Raw genomic sequence first — 13,547 nt, 5'->3', positions numbered from 1 at the left:
CTTGTGTCAACCATATCAAGGTAAAAATATTCTGATTTATAGCACTGAAGGAGTATGAAGGAGAGCTTGATTTTTTTCTTGGTTGGTCGGTTTCTTTCCCCCTTATTCATCTTACCTGATGCTTCATGATGTTACAGAAAATGTCAAAATATCCTTCTTCTGTTTTGAGATCTTCTTACTTTATCTATATTACTAGTGCTATCTGGTTTATGGTAGCATTCAGAAGTTGAAGAAATTAGAGTATAAGTAGACAAGGCAGCAAAGAGTGCAAGAAAGCCTTGCAGCATTCCTCTGAAGTACATATTTTTTACTCATACTGCCTGTCCACACTGACTGTCTATTGCAGTTGTGCCAGGGGATGAATAAAGCAAGCACAGAAGAAATAGTCATCTTGACATGCAGGGGAGAATTTTCAGAGACTTCGTAGCACCAATCCATAATTGTCTACACAGAGGGGAGATAGTACATATTACATGCATAAACTTGTAATTGTATTTCATCAGGCATTCCCAGGCACTGCCTGATAAGGGGTGTATCTGGATGCATCAATCTAGCGAGGTTAGAAGAAAACAATCTCTCTACTATGCTCATATTATCTTAAAAGAGCAATGACTGTTTCTCCTCTCTGCTCACCTCATTGATACGTAGTTTTGTATACGCTGTACTGCTGTCAACTGTGGACACGTGTTAGCCTCTGCCTGCTTTATTTATTTGAAGTATGACTCACCTTCTGCAGTGAGATCCTACTTTACAGACCTTCATTTTAACAACACAGGCATTCCAAGGGGACATTTCTAAGATTTTCTGAGTAGCTAGATTCTAAATCCTAGGCAGCCAGAAGTGCTGCCAGGTGGGTTTTATATCCTGATCGAAAGCTCACAGTAACGCTCACTCATTTCTACTGACTTTGCAAGATTCAGGATCAGGCTCATGGTTAGATAAAAAGCTGGTCTCCAAACAAAAAGGAGCCCTGAGGAACAATGGTAGATAGGGAATCCCAATAACACCCTGACTCAGCTGCTCTCACAGCATTGTAGGAGAGACACTAGCCCCCCAAAGGCTCATTCCCACCCTAAAGAATCCCAGGGAACAAGCGCAGGGAGGAGCCCCAGTGACCCCACCATAGATATGAGCCTCAACCAGTTGCCACAGGGCTCCCCCAGGGAAACCTCAGCCCATGGGCCAGAGGCCACCAGTCACCATAAGCCAACATGTGAGGGTCCCCATCACTCCACAACCTGAGGGGTCACTGCCACCGAGGGTGTGGGGCTCAGTATGGGTGCAGGGGAAGGGCATTTTGGTTACACAGGATTTACTACATGTTTTAGGGAGAAACCAAGGGTAGGGAAAGGGAGGGATCAAGGTAGTTTGGGGAGGAACAAATTGGAAAATAGAGGGATAAGTGGATAGAGAAGCTGGTTGTGTGCAAGCAGGGGGTGGTCAGGGCACCTGCTTGGCCATGCCCTGTGCCTGGCCAGCTCAGTGTGTCCTGGCTTCTCACCAAACCCCATTTCTAGCGATTTTCCCAAGTGAGGGTCTCTGTGTCCTGTGTGCAGAGGTATGTCTATGGGTCTCAGTGACAGCCCCTGGGGCTGGGACCAGGAGTTGAAGGGGTCCCTGTGTCCATGGTGCCAGTAACTGGCATAAGTGTGGCTGTGATTGTTAGTGAAGATCCTTCCAGACGGGCCAGAGTAGGTGATGTGGGCTGGGGACCAGGGTGAGGATATGTGTCTCTGAGGGTGAGACCATGGGAGGAGCTGGCAGCTGGAGGGACCAGGGGTCTGGGCCAACTGCTGGAGAGATCGTGAGGTCTGGGGATGCACAGGGACACCCATTTGTGTGTGTGTGTGTGTATATGCAAGGGTGTCTGTACCTGCAGCTAAAGTGGGGCTGTGACCCTGGGGGCTCATGTGCCAGCAACTGGGGATACTGGGATCCAGGGGCAGCTACTGAGCAGACTGACTGTCTGAGCCTAGCCACAGGAACTGTCCACATTGTACATGGGTGTGTGTATATATATATATATATATATATATACACTAAGACATCCTAAGCTTGCTCAGCTAGAAAAGGGAGCAGGAAGAGGTTGTTGGTGCTGTTGGCATTTGTGAAAGCTCTGTGTGTCTGTGTTGATCTGTGTGGTTGCCGGTGAATATACGTATACAGGTGGTGTATACATGCACTTCACAGGCATGTGTTTATTGGGAATACAAGCTCAGCCTTGCTGCTGGTCGGACCTGGGGGCATGGAGCTGCCACAGCCTCATCCCTAACCGGCTTCTGGATTTGGCAACTTTGTAACATCTATAAATCAAGGATTTCATTAATTTACCCAAACCAAGTGCTGCATATCAACGTAATGAGCCTTACTTGGTTCTGTATTCCCTGAAACAGTCTTGGAGCATACATACATCTAACAACATATATAAAATATAGCCATATTAAAATGAAGATTAGGTTTTTGTGCCTCTTCTCTCTCTGTATGTATTTACACAGACTATAGACTTAAACTACAACCCACATTATTTAAAGAAAAGGCTAAGCTATAACCAGGTTCTCCAGGGACTTGCTGGCTAAGAAGTTTAGCAGGTCAGTTCCTAAATCTATTATAATGTACAGCTAAAATCCTAGAGTCATAATCCTTGGTTATTCTTCTGTGATCAATAACCATTTTGCCAGCACCAGATCTGTTCCTTTTCTTCTCTCATTTTTATGGCTTTCTTCTTCAGGGATGCTAAGTGAAAAAAAAAGGTAAAGGGCAAGAACACAAACAAACAAACAAAAAACCCCAGAAAAACAGAATCCTTGCAGCTCAGTGTTTGAAGACCCTTTAAATAGTCACTATAGAAATGACCTTCCCATTGATATGAAAATCATTGAATTCGGAAGACTGCCAATTTATTTTGTGAAGTCAAATTCCATGTAAATATTTAAATTCTATGAAGATCAAATGTATTCTAAAATTACACTTTTCACATTTCAAGAAAATTCACACTCAAAATACCCAAGGATCCAATGTTATAGCCTAAGGGCCATGTCTTAGAGATAAGCGATGTTTATTGCATACTAGCACTCCCCTTCCCTTCAAAAATTCTCTAGTAAGGGAAGGGAAAAGAGGCACTTTAAATTCAGTTTTAAAAACTTTGACAATGTGTTTTGCATTTAATCTCTCAGCTAAATAAGAGTTCAGTTACTTTCATGGGCAATGAAGCTTTCTGAAAATTAAGATTCTTCCATTGTTCCATGGATGTCTACTGAAAAAGGTCTTACTGTCAGGATTTCGTCATGGCTTGTAATGGTGGTGTGCATGCAGGGAGAAATATTTATGTGTAGAAAGACCAACATAAACTTCAGGGAAAATAAGACCCTTTTCAAAATAAAGCAAAAAGAGCAAGAGAAATCCACCGGATTATCAAGCTGAGGAGGAGCTAGAACAACAGAAACCATAAGGTCATACTGGTCCTTGAGTCTGCTGTGTACTTGGTAGTGGGTCCTCTTTCTTGATTCACACTTGCAAAAGCAACCAGCATGAAGCATTTAGCTTAGGCATATCAGCAATGCCACTGCTTTGCTGTTATCTGGCACGTTTTTTGGCAGCTACTTTGCTTGTTTGTGTGTATTTTATCACAAAGAATAATTTCAGATAAGCATTCAGAGTTCATTTGCAAAATATCCTTTTTCTGCTGTGGATTTCTTACTCTAGTAGATTTTTTGAGACCTACAAAACTCTAAAATTACTTCCTTCCATGATTACATCCATGACTTATAAATATCTTAACAGCATCCAGACCTTTGCCAACATTGGTACCTATACTTTCCAAGTAAGCCAACCTTTTTCTGCCATGTAGAAACTAAACCATGCTATTAGGCAATACAATGTACACAGTGACCAGCTCTAATGGTCATATACCGCATTGTGATTACTGAACGCTCTTAGGAACAGAGGTCTGAAAGCCAACAGAGCATCTAAAAAAAAAAAAATCTAAAAACATCTCTAAGACTTTTTATCTGGACTTTTCCAGTTATTTTCAACATTTCAGTGAGAACAAAAGGAATTCTACATAATTTCATTTAGAGATGTTTTCTTCCTATTTGTAGAGATAATTTGCTGATTATTACCTTATAATTTAAGACTGGATTCTGAAAACATTCTTTACTCTGTTTCACAGAAATCAAGGCACTGTTCAGTAAGAATGAGGTTATCAGAAACTAGCCCTGCTGGAGAAAACCTTAGGCAAAAAATGTGTTCACACAAACCACTAATTAAATGACTGTGAATAATGAAGAAATTAATAGAAATTGCTGTCTATTCACAGACAATTCAGTAACAGGTTGGATTTGACAAACTGTTTGCTACAAATAGTTCACACCAGCAATGCATATAATCTCTTCAGCTGTATGCATATTTTGGATTAATAGAGGATTTTTCAGATCCATTTTCTCCCTACATCATCCCTTTGTTTTGTTCTGTTTGTACAGTTTGCACAAAATTGCTCAGCTTGTGGTCTATAGCCGGCAATTAACACCACTTAACAGCTGTTAAATAAGGTAATCGCCTGTTGTTATCCTCATGTAGCTTAATTCAGGCACTAATTGCTCTCAGTGCACCATTCATAAACCCACCAAAACCACCGGGTATGATCTGCTGAAGATGATCTGATGTGAAATGGGCTTTATTTTCCTGGCCAAGGATCAGTTGGACTGGATACCAACACTGACCTAAAGTGGAAGCACATGGGAATACTGGGAAAGATTTCCTCCTGTGGAAATCAGGGGGGCAGTGAGCCCACAGTTGGTCAGGTTTGGTGGATAAGAGGAATTACAAGTAAAATCACAGACAGCAGCTAGCGCCAGTGTGAATGGCACCGGCTCTTTCACTGCCCAGATTTGAAGCAAGAGAAGGAAATAGATTATGAAGCACAGCATCCTATGTGATCCTCGCATCATTCCTGAACGGACGGTTAATGTTTCTCATTCCTTTTTCTGACTACTATCCTGAAGACATTTTTAATGCAGATGAAACAGAAATATTTTTCCTATTAAAACTGACTGCTTAAAAACAAAAGAATGCTAGTGGCAGAAACAAATGGAACAAAATTGATTAATGATTAAATTAAGATAATTAAGTCATGTGATTGTGTTACATTATTTACCTATGGAATACATTTAACATGCTCTTTTTGGTGAAGTATTCTTGAAGCACCAGTGATCAATAATGATGTGAGTATATTTCAAATATATGCACATTTTCTCTTGGCCTGCAGCTACACACAGAAAAGAAATATGCCTCCTAATACAAATGAAGTATGCTTTCTAATTAAAGGGGAACTTACAAGGGCAGCAATCGGAAGTAGAAGAGGTGGATTTTATTCCCTGTACACATCTCTTTGCAGCATATTGAATGTGGTTCTAGAATAAGTAATGTAAGGTGAATCATGATATCTTGACTTTACCTCAGATATCCTTTATGACCCTTGTGCTGGTCACTTTTGCCGGATACTTTAGAAATGCTCATTGATTTCAGGTTTCCTCTACTACAGAAAGCTTCTAGTATTCTAATTAGAAAAGATAACGATGATTCGTAACTCCCAAAGAGGTGCATAAGAACTCTAGGCCTTCCATACCACTGGAAGTTAATTTTCTCCATGTATTTCAAAAGAAGTACATGCAAGCAGAAATACATAAAAATGGTTATTGCACTGAAAACAAAACTAAGAATTTCCTTGTGCTTCCTAACTATTAAACCATACACTTGCATGATAATAGGTGTATTGGAAGGAACCAATTTTTGATAGCATGTATAGTGCTGAAGTAAGATGTTATTCAACTTTTCCTTCAAGGCAATTTAAACAGTTTAGGTAAAGATCCAGACTGGAGAGTTGAGGTTTATTGACTCTGGTATGAGCTAACACTGAAAATAAAACAAAATGGTTTGTTTACACTGATAATTGGTTTTCTTTATTGCCTTTCTGTTAATCTGACATGGCTGTTTGAATGTTGTTTGCATGTGTGTACATGTAGTAGGTTCAATTTCAGGAGCTATAACCTTTGCATATAATTCATATTACAAAAAAACCCCAATACCTCCCCCCCAACAAAACCCAAACAACAATAAAGAATATGAAGTAACAAGCTTGCAAGTTCAAATTCACAAATATTGAATGAAATTTAAATGCTTCTGCTACAGGTCAAATTTATTTCACTGTACAAATTTGTACTATGACGATATGTTCATTTCTGTTAAAATGTTCTGCATCAGCAGAAGAGAAATGCAGAAGTTTAGCATGAATTCAGTGTTTTGACTGTGAAAATAATGTATTTAAGCATAATGCTTCTGTCTGCAATCCTAGTTCCCAGAAGCTACAAATCTAAGCTGGGTCCTTTTGTTCCCGCACAGCAAAGGGAAAGAATTACAGCTTTAATAATAGCCAGATTGCTGATCAAAGAGACCTATATGACTTTCAACAGCTCATACTAAAAAGGTCTGAAACCTCAGTTGTGTCCCATATAATGTGTGTATACATCAGAATTAGGTATATATATGAGACGGTGATTTCCAGGATGAAACCTCTTGTGAACCTGCCTTGATCATTTATTTGCAGATGCCTCACACCCACTCTGAATACTGTTACCTATTAGTACCTACTAGTTTGGTTAGTAGAGGAGGATGGGATTTGAACGTTTTCCCTACACAAGAAGGCTCAGATTTACAGCTTTATCCCTCCGTGAAGGCTGAGACCAGGTGAGTAATTTAGTGGCCGCTCGTCAGGATTCACAGAACACCTCCCTTGGTCCAGAAGTTTCGTACAAACCTTCATGTCCTCATAATTTGTCACTTGTTCCTTAGAGCAAGGTTCAATCCTTTGCAACCTGCTGTCTCTCCACATTTCCCCAAGCTCTGTAGCAATATACTACAGCAGATACACTCTTTCAGAGGTATCAACATAATATTACCTAGTAAGGTGGAAACAGCAACATTCCAGCTTTTCCAGGAGCTGCTACAGCTAAAATACACAGAAAAGCTTTCCTGAAGCTGTTATGCATCACACAAGAATCTGTTGCTCTAGGCAAGTGCCTAATATACCTACAGCTGTGGTTATTACATATAATCCAAAGGGAAACATGCCAAAGGTTTTCCATTAAGTGGACCATCCCAAATCCCATGAAACTTCACAGAAAAAATCCAGTACTCAACTGAGTTTTGGGTAGAACACAGAATTGATATGACAGACCTGCATGAGAAAAAGAAATGGAAATAAAGGAAACTGTGAAAATTCATTTTCTCCTTTGTTTTTGCTTTGTTCTTTCCCTCTTTTTTCTAAGTCTTTAATAAAATTTTTTAGATGTTTTACAGCACTGTTTGCAATGGGCATAGGCAAGAGATAACTTTCCAAACTGGCCATGTTTCACATAACATCATCAGTCTATTTCATTAAGGACATTAAAATTCAAGCAGTTATCAACAATTTGCATCCAAATGTTATTTTTATGTTTGCAATTGGTATTATTAGGCCCGCTTTCCAAGTACATCAAATTATATTTCAGCCCAAGTAGGGCAGGATCAGTATCCAGTAGACCAGCAGTAATGTGGACTTTCTATTTCTATTAATGAGAAGTTGAAGGTAAAACCAGATACTGTTTAAATAATTTGTCTGACAACTGCAAATGTAGCAAAAGTGGCTAAAGGAAAAGTAAAAATGACTTCTGTGAAATGCCATGTTTGCTTATGAGGGATGAATACTGGTGAGAAATAACTACAGAAGAAATCAACTTTCATATTAGAAAGAACCTTAAAGGTCTGGGAAGTGTCTCATTTATGGGTTATTGATAAATCAAGAGTTTATTATAGACATAACTGAGTTCTTCTTTTGACTAACCACTAAATAGGAAAGATTTCAAAGCACCTTTAATTCTTTTCTTTCCAAAAGATCTTAGGCAAGTTCAGAACTAATGTGTAGTTCTGAACATGATGTTTCAGTTCAAATAATAAAAAAGGTGGTTAAACACATGCTACCTGCTAGTGAAGTGCATTAAGTTTTGATTGGTGTTCTTAATCTTGTTCTTTTGAAAAATAGAAAGATAAAATAGAAATCTAAAAATCAACAGTTGAAATATGTCATATAGAGCTATGTCTGCCTTGCATTACAAAAGACTCTTTTTGCATACCATATGCAATGTGGACAATTATTCTGTGACAAATACTGGCAGTTCAACTGATCGCTAAACCCACCACATAATTATGGGTTAAACTCTCCACATCTTTTATATCATGAAACAGAACTGAAGGGAATTTCCATATGGAGGGTGCCTATAAGACATAGGCAGTGAACTCCTCTCTGTAACACCTTGTGGGAAGGAGTCCTGGAGCAGATTGTGGTTAAGGCTCATTGATATTCTTTGCTACTGAAGAGCAATGGCTGCTGGCAGTTTAGCAGAAATCATGTCAGCCACTGACACTGTTCTGGCGTTGAGATGTATAAATCAGTTACTGCTGTCTTATTTCCACAGCAAGTGAGCAGATGTAGGATGGGATGGTAGGGGTATGCTTTCACTTACTTTCAGCTGACAGGCATGCTAGCTTCAGGAATTTCTGTTGTCTAGCTACCTTTTCTTATTCTTGCACTTCACTTGCAGTTACATCAGTAATTGTGAAACCAGACTGGAAAAACCAAGTTGTTAGCCTGCATCATTACCAATCTCTTTAATCCAACGGTTCTTAGAATATCGGTGAGATGTGAGTGCAATAGTTTGTAGGAGGTAATTCTTGCTATCAGGAAAAGTATCTGGAGCCGAATACCAAGTTACAGTTTTAAAACTTCTGTTTAAAGTTGCAAAATATGCTTTAGACAATGGAGGGAGAGCTCTTTTTCTGAAGAAGGTGAGGTCCATCCTTGCCTTAATGGAGAAAGAAGGTTTTCAGACTAATTCCAAATCCTAAAACTCTTCTCTTTTTCAGTAAAAACAAATGTGTGCCAAAAAATTTGTAATAGCTCTGAAACAGTCTGTAGAAACACAGCAAAAACATTTTTGCTACATAGCTATAGAAACATATTCAGTGCCTTTCCCCACTGAAGCCAATGACAACACATCTAGTCATTACAGTAAGAACAGTATAGGATGCTTAGTATTTATTACTTTTCCATTAATATTAGGCATTTCATCCTTTCTTTCTCTTTGCCTGTCTTGCATCCAGTCCATATCTTATACTCCCCAAATCTAGGAGATGTTGGAAAGGTGCTGGGAAGGAAGGAAACTTTTTTCCACATAGAGCACAATTAGAGCATGTAAATCATTGCCACAGAGTGTTATGAAGGCCAAAAGTACAAATGAGTTAAAAAAGGAATTGCACCTATTTACAAAGAATAGGTCTTTAGTGGCTACTAAACATGTTCCTGATTATGTAACCTCTGGCTTGGAAAAGTCCCTGAACTGCAAATTATGGAAATTTGGCAGCTGTATGAGGACCAGAACTGCTTTATCTAAGCCTTATCCTATACACTCTTTTTCTTTCCCTCTGACCATTTGGTAGGGATAAATGTAATATCTGTATGACCCTATATGGCAGCTCTCACTCTGCTTCAGATATTTCCTGTGCTGGATACAACCTAGTTAGATTACAGCCATGTGACCAGACTCTGAGTTAAAGAATGGAAAAAGGAAAAAGGATTACAGTAGAGTCAGTATACTCTTTGCAGTAAATTTTTGTTAAGTACATCACTGATATTTTCCAGTCCCTTCATTTTGTTTCTTGAGTCCCTTGTGCAGTAATCCAGTTGTTAATCTGATACAGACAGAAAGTAATTTTAATTCTTTAATTATTATTTTCTAGACAAGAACATTTTAACTGATGATATTTGGTTTTGTGCTATTGAAAGGAAATGCAAGATGCCTCTAGCAGAAGACTTCTGGACAGACAACAGGTGTTGGGTTTTTTCCGGCAAAATGGGATATTTTCCTAACCAATTTTCTTTTAAAAATAGGTAATAAAAAGCCTATTTTGAAATTTTATGTGCTGGCATTTACTTTATGTCATTTTTCATTTAACATCGGCATAACCTTTGATTAATATTCAGGTTGCTATGACAGTTATCAAAATATCAATAAGATGACTGTTCAGTGATGACTTACATACATGATAACTGTGTAACTAATTACCAGCAAGTGAATGTAACATGACATCACATGCCTAATGCAGGCAGCTTGTTTGACATAGACTGTTGTGCATTAACAACAGTCCTAAGCCCCCACCAGCCGCTTGCTCACTCCCCCACCAATGGGATGGGGGAGAGAATCAGAAGGGTAGAAGTGAGAAAACTTGTGGGTTGAGATAAAGGCAGTTTAATAAGTAAAGCAAAAGCTGTGTGCACAAGCAAAGCAAAACAAGGAATTCATTCACCACTTCCCATCATCAGGCAGGTGTTCAGCCACCTCCAGGAAATAATGCATAACCGTTACTTGGGAAGATAAACGCCATCACTCCAAACATCCCCCTGCCTCCTTCTTTTTCCCCCAGCTTTATAAGCTAAGCATGACATCGTATGGTCTGGAATACCCCTTGGGTCAGTCGGGGTCAGCTGTCCCGGCTGTGTCCCCTCCCGACTCCTTGTGCCCCCCCAGCCTCCTCACTCGTGGGGTGGGGTAAGAAGCAGAAAAGGCCCTGATGCTGTGTAAGCACTGCTCAGCAGTAATGAAAACATTCCTGTGTTATCAACATTGTTTTGGCCACAAACCTAAAACATAGCACCATACAAGATGCTATGAAAAATATTAACTCTATTCCAGCCAAAACCTGTACATACACATACCTTCATAAACAATGTTTGAGATCCCACAGTTACTTTATTCAGTGTCCCATCTCCAAAATCACTAACTGATTAGAAATTTTGTAGGCAGGCTGGACCCCACTGGCAAAGTGTCTACATTAAAGTTAGGCAAAAGAGCATTGCACCATCAAAACCAATCATCTGCAAAATCATTAAATGCTCCTGAAGTTACAGATGTTCACTTTTTAAACCTTCAAGTACTTATTTAGAAGCAATGATATTTTCCTATCTTAGTGGTATACAGTAAATTGTAACTGATTAGGCTTATCCAGTCATTTATTTTGCAAAACTCTTGGAATAAGATTATATAGAGGTTTACAGATTCCATGTGCCATTTCTGTAAAAAGCTTTTCAGAGCTATTTAGGAATGTACATTTTTTAAAAAACTGTACCAAAAATTAAATGCTTAATATGTTCAGATTCAGACATCTTTTAAGGACTAACTAGGTAGCCTTTTTTTTTTTTTTTTTCAATTTTAGCCCAGTAGAACCAGGTTCCTCTCCCACATATGTGCATATAGCAGTGTAGGCAATGTAACTTGTTAAAAATGCTTCTGTAGGGTCTGAAATCAGACAGTAGGTCCACTAAAATGTTACATAGAAGCACCCTAAAGAGATCCAGGTTTTAACCATTAACATGTTGCCTAGGCTGAGCAGTGAGGTATCTGGATTTTTTCAAAAAGTACCAAGAAGCCAGGCGGATGTAAATGTTCATTCAGCTCTTGGGTCTCTACACAAAACAAAGCTGGAGTATGATGCCATTCATTGGATAAGACTTGTCTCAAGTAACTCATTACATAGGATATTCTTGTTAATGTGCACGTTCAAGTTTAGCTCCCTCATCTGCACAGGGTTATTTTGCTTCCAAGCTAGACCAAAGTTCTTTATTACCAATGGCTATTTAAAAAATATTGTTCATAGCTTTTTGCTCCTTATTCATAGTGTTATCTTGCTGTGGTAATACACCCAATATCATCCATGTCAACTTGGCAGGAACAATTGTATGAAAACTCCAGAAACACACAAACACTTTCCAATTAACAGAATCTTTTACACAGTCTTCTAATATGTATCCTGAAAATATGATCATGTCTTTGACTAATGAAACAAAAATATCATGGGCTGGCACAACAAATTTGTCTAAAAACAAACTGATAGACTTATAGACTATGTCAGTTGGAAGGAACCTACAATGATCATCTAGTCCAACTGCCTGAACAATTCAGGGCTGACCAAGTTAAAGCATGTTATTAGGGGCATTGTCCAAATGCCTCTTAAACACTGACAGCCTTGGAGCATTGACCACCTCTCTAGGAAGCCTGTTCCAGTGTTCGACCACCCTCTCGGTAAAGAAATACTTCCTGAAGTCCAGTCTAAACCTCCCCTGGCACAGCTTTGAACCAGTCCTATGTGTCCTGTCACTGGATCCCAGGGAGAAGAGCTCAGCACCTCCCTCTCCACTTCCCCTCCCCAGGATGCTGCAGAGAGCCATGAGGTTGCCCCTCAGCCTCCTTCTCTCCAAACTAGACAAACTCAAATTCCTTAGCCGCTCCTCATAGGACAGGCCTTCCAGCCTGTTCACCTGGTTTGTTGCCCTCCTCTGGATGCATTCAAGGACCTGAACATCCTTCTTAAATTGTGGGGCCCAGAACTGCACACAATGCTCAAGGTGAGGCTGCACCAACACTGAATACAGCAGGATAATCCCCTTTTTTGACCATCTGGTTATGCTGTGTTTGATGCACCCCAGGATGCAGCTTGCTGTCTTGGCTCCCAGGGCACACACTGTTGACTCATACTGAGCCTGCTGTCAACCAGCACCCCCAGATCCCTTTCTGCAGGGCTGCTGTCGTGGTTTAACCCCAGGCAGCAACTAAGCACTGTGCAGCCACTCACTCACTTCCCTCTCCACCCAGTGAGTGGGGGAGAAAATCAGGAAAAGTAAAACTCATGGGTTGAGATAAGAATGGTTTAACAGAACAGAAAAGAAGAAACTAATAATGATAAGATTAATAAAATGACAATAATAATAATAATAAAGGGATTGGAATATACAAGTGATGCACAATGCAATTGCTCACCACCTGCTGATTGACGCCCAGTTAGTCCCTGAGCGGCAATCCCTCCAGCGCCACTCGCCCCAGTTTATATACTAGACATGATGTCACGTGATATGGAATATTCCTTTGGCCAGTTGGGTCAGCTGCCCTGGCTGTGTCCCCTCCCAACTTCTTGTGCCCCTCCAGCCTTCTCGCTGGCTGGGCATGAGAAGCTGAAAAATCCTTGACTTTAGACTAAACATTACTTAGCAACACCTGAAAACATCAGTCTGTTATCAACATTCTTCTCATACCTAACTCAAAACCATAGCACTATACCAGCTACCAGGAAGACAATTAACTCTATCCCAGCTGAAACCAGGACAACTGTTCTCCAGCCACTCCTCTCCTAATTTTTACTTGTGCCCAGCATTATTCCATCCTAGGTGCAGAATCCGGCATTTTGGCTTGTTAAATTTCATCCCATTAATCATTGCCTAATGCTCCAATCTATCTAGATCCCTCTGCAAGGCCTCTTGTCCCTCAAGAGAGTCAACAGCACCTCCCAGTTTGGTATCATCAGCAAACTTGCTAATGGTGCGTTCAACTCCTGCATCCAGATCATTGATAAATATATTGAACAGAACTGGCCCTAGAAGTGAACCCTGAGGAACACCGCTGGTGACC

The sequence above is a fragment of the Haliaeetus leucocephalus genome, unplaced genomic scaffold, assembly GCF_000737465.1.
Source record: "Haliaeetus leucocephalus isolate CR32 unplaced genomic scaffold, Haliaeetus_leucocephalus-4.0 Scaffold616, whole genome shotgun sequence".
NCBI lineage: Eukaryota > Metazoa > Chordata > Aves > Accipitriformes > Accipitridae > Haliaeetus > Haliaeetus leucocephalus.
Note: the sequence above shows the minus strand (reverse complement) of the source record.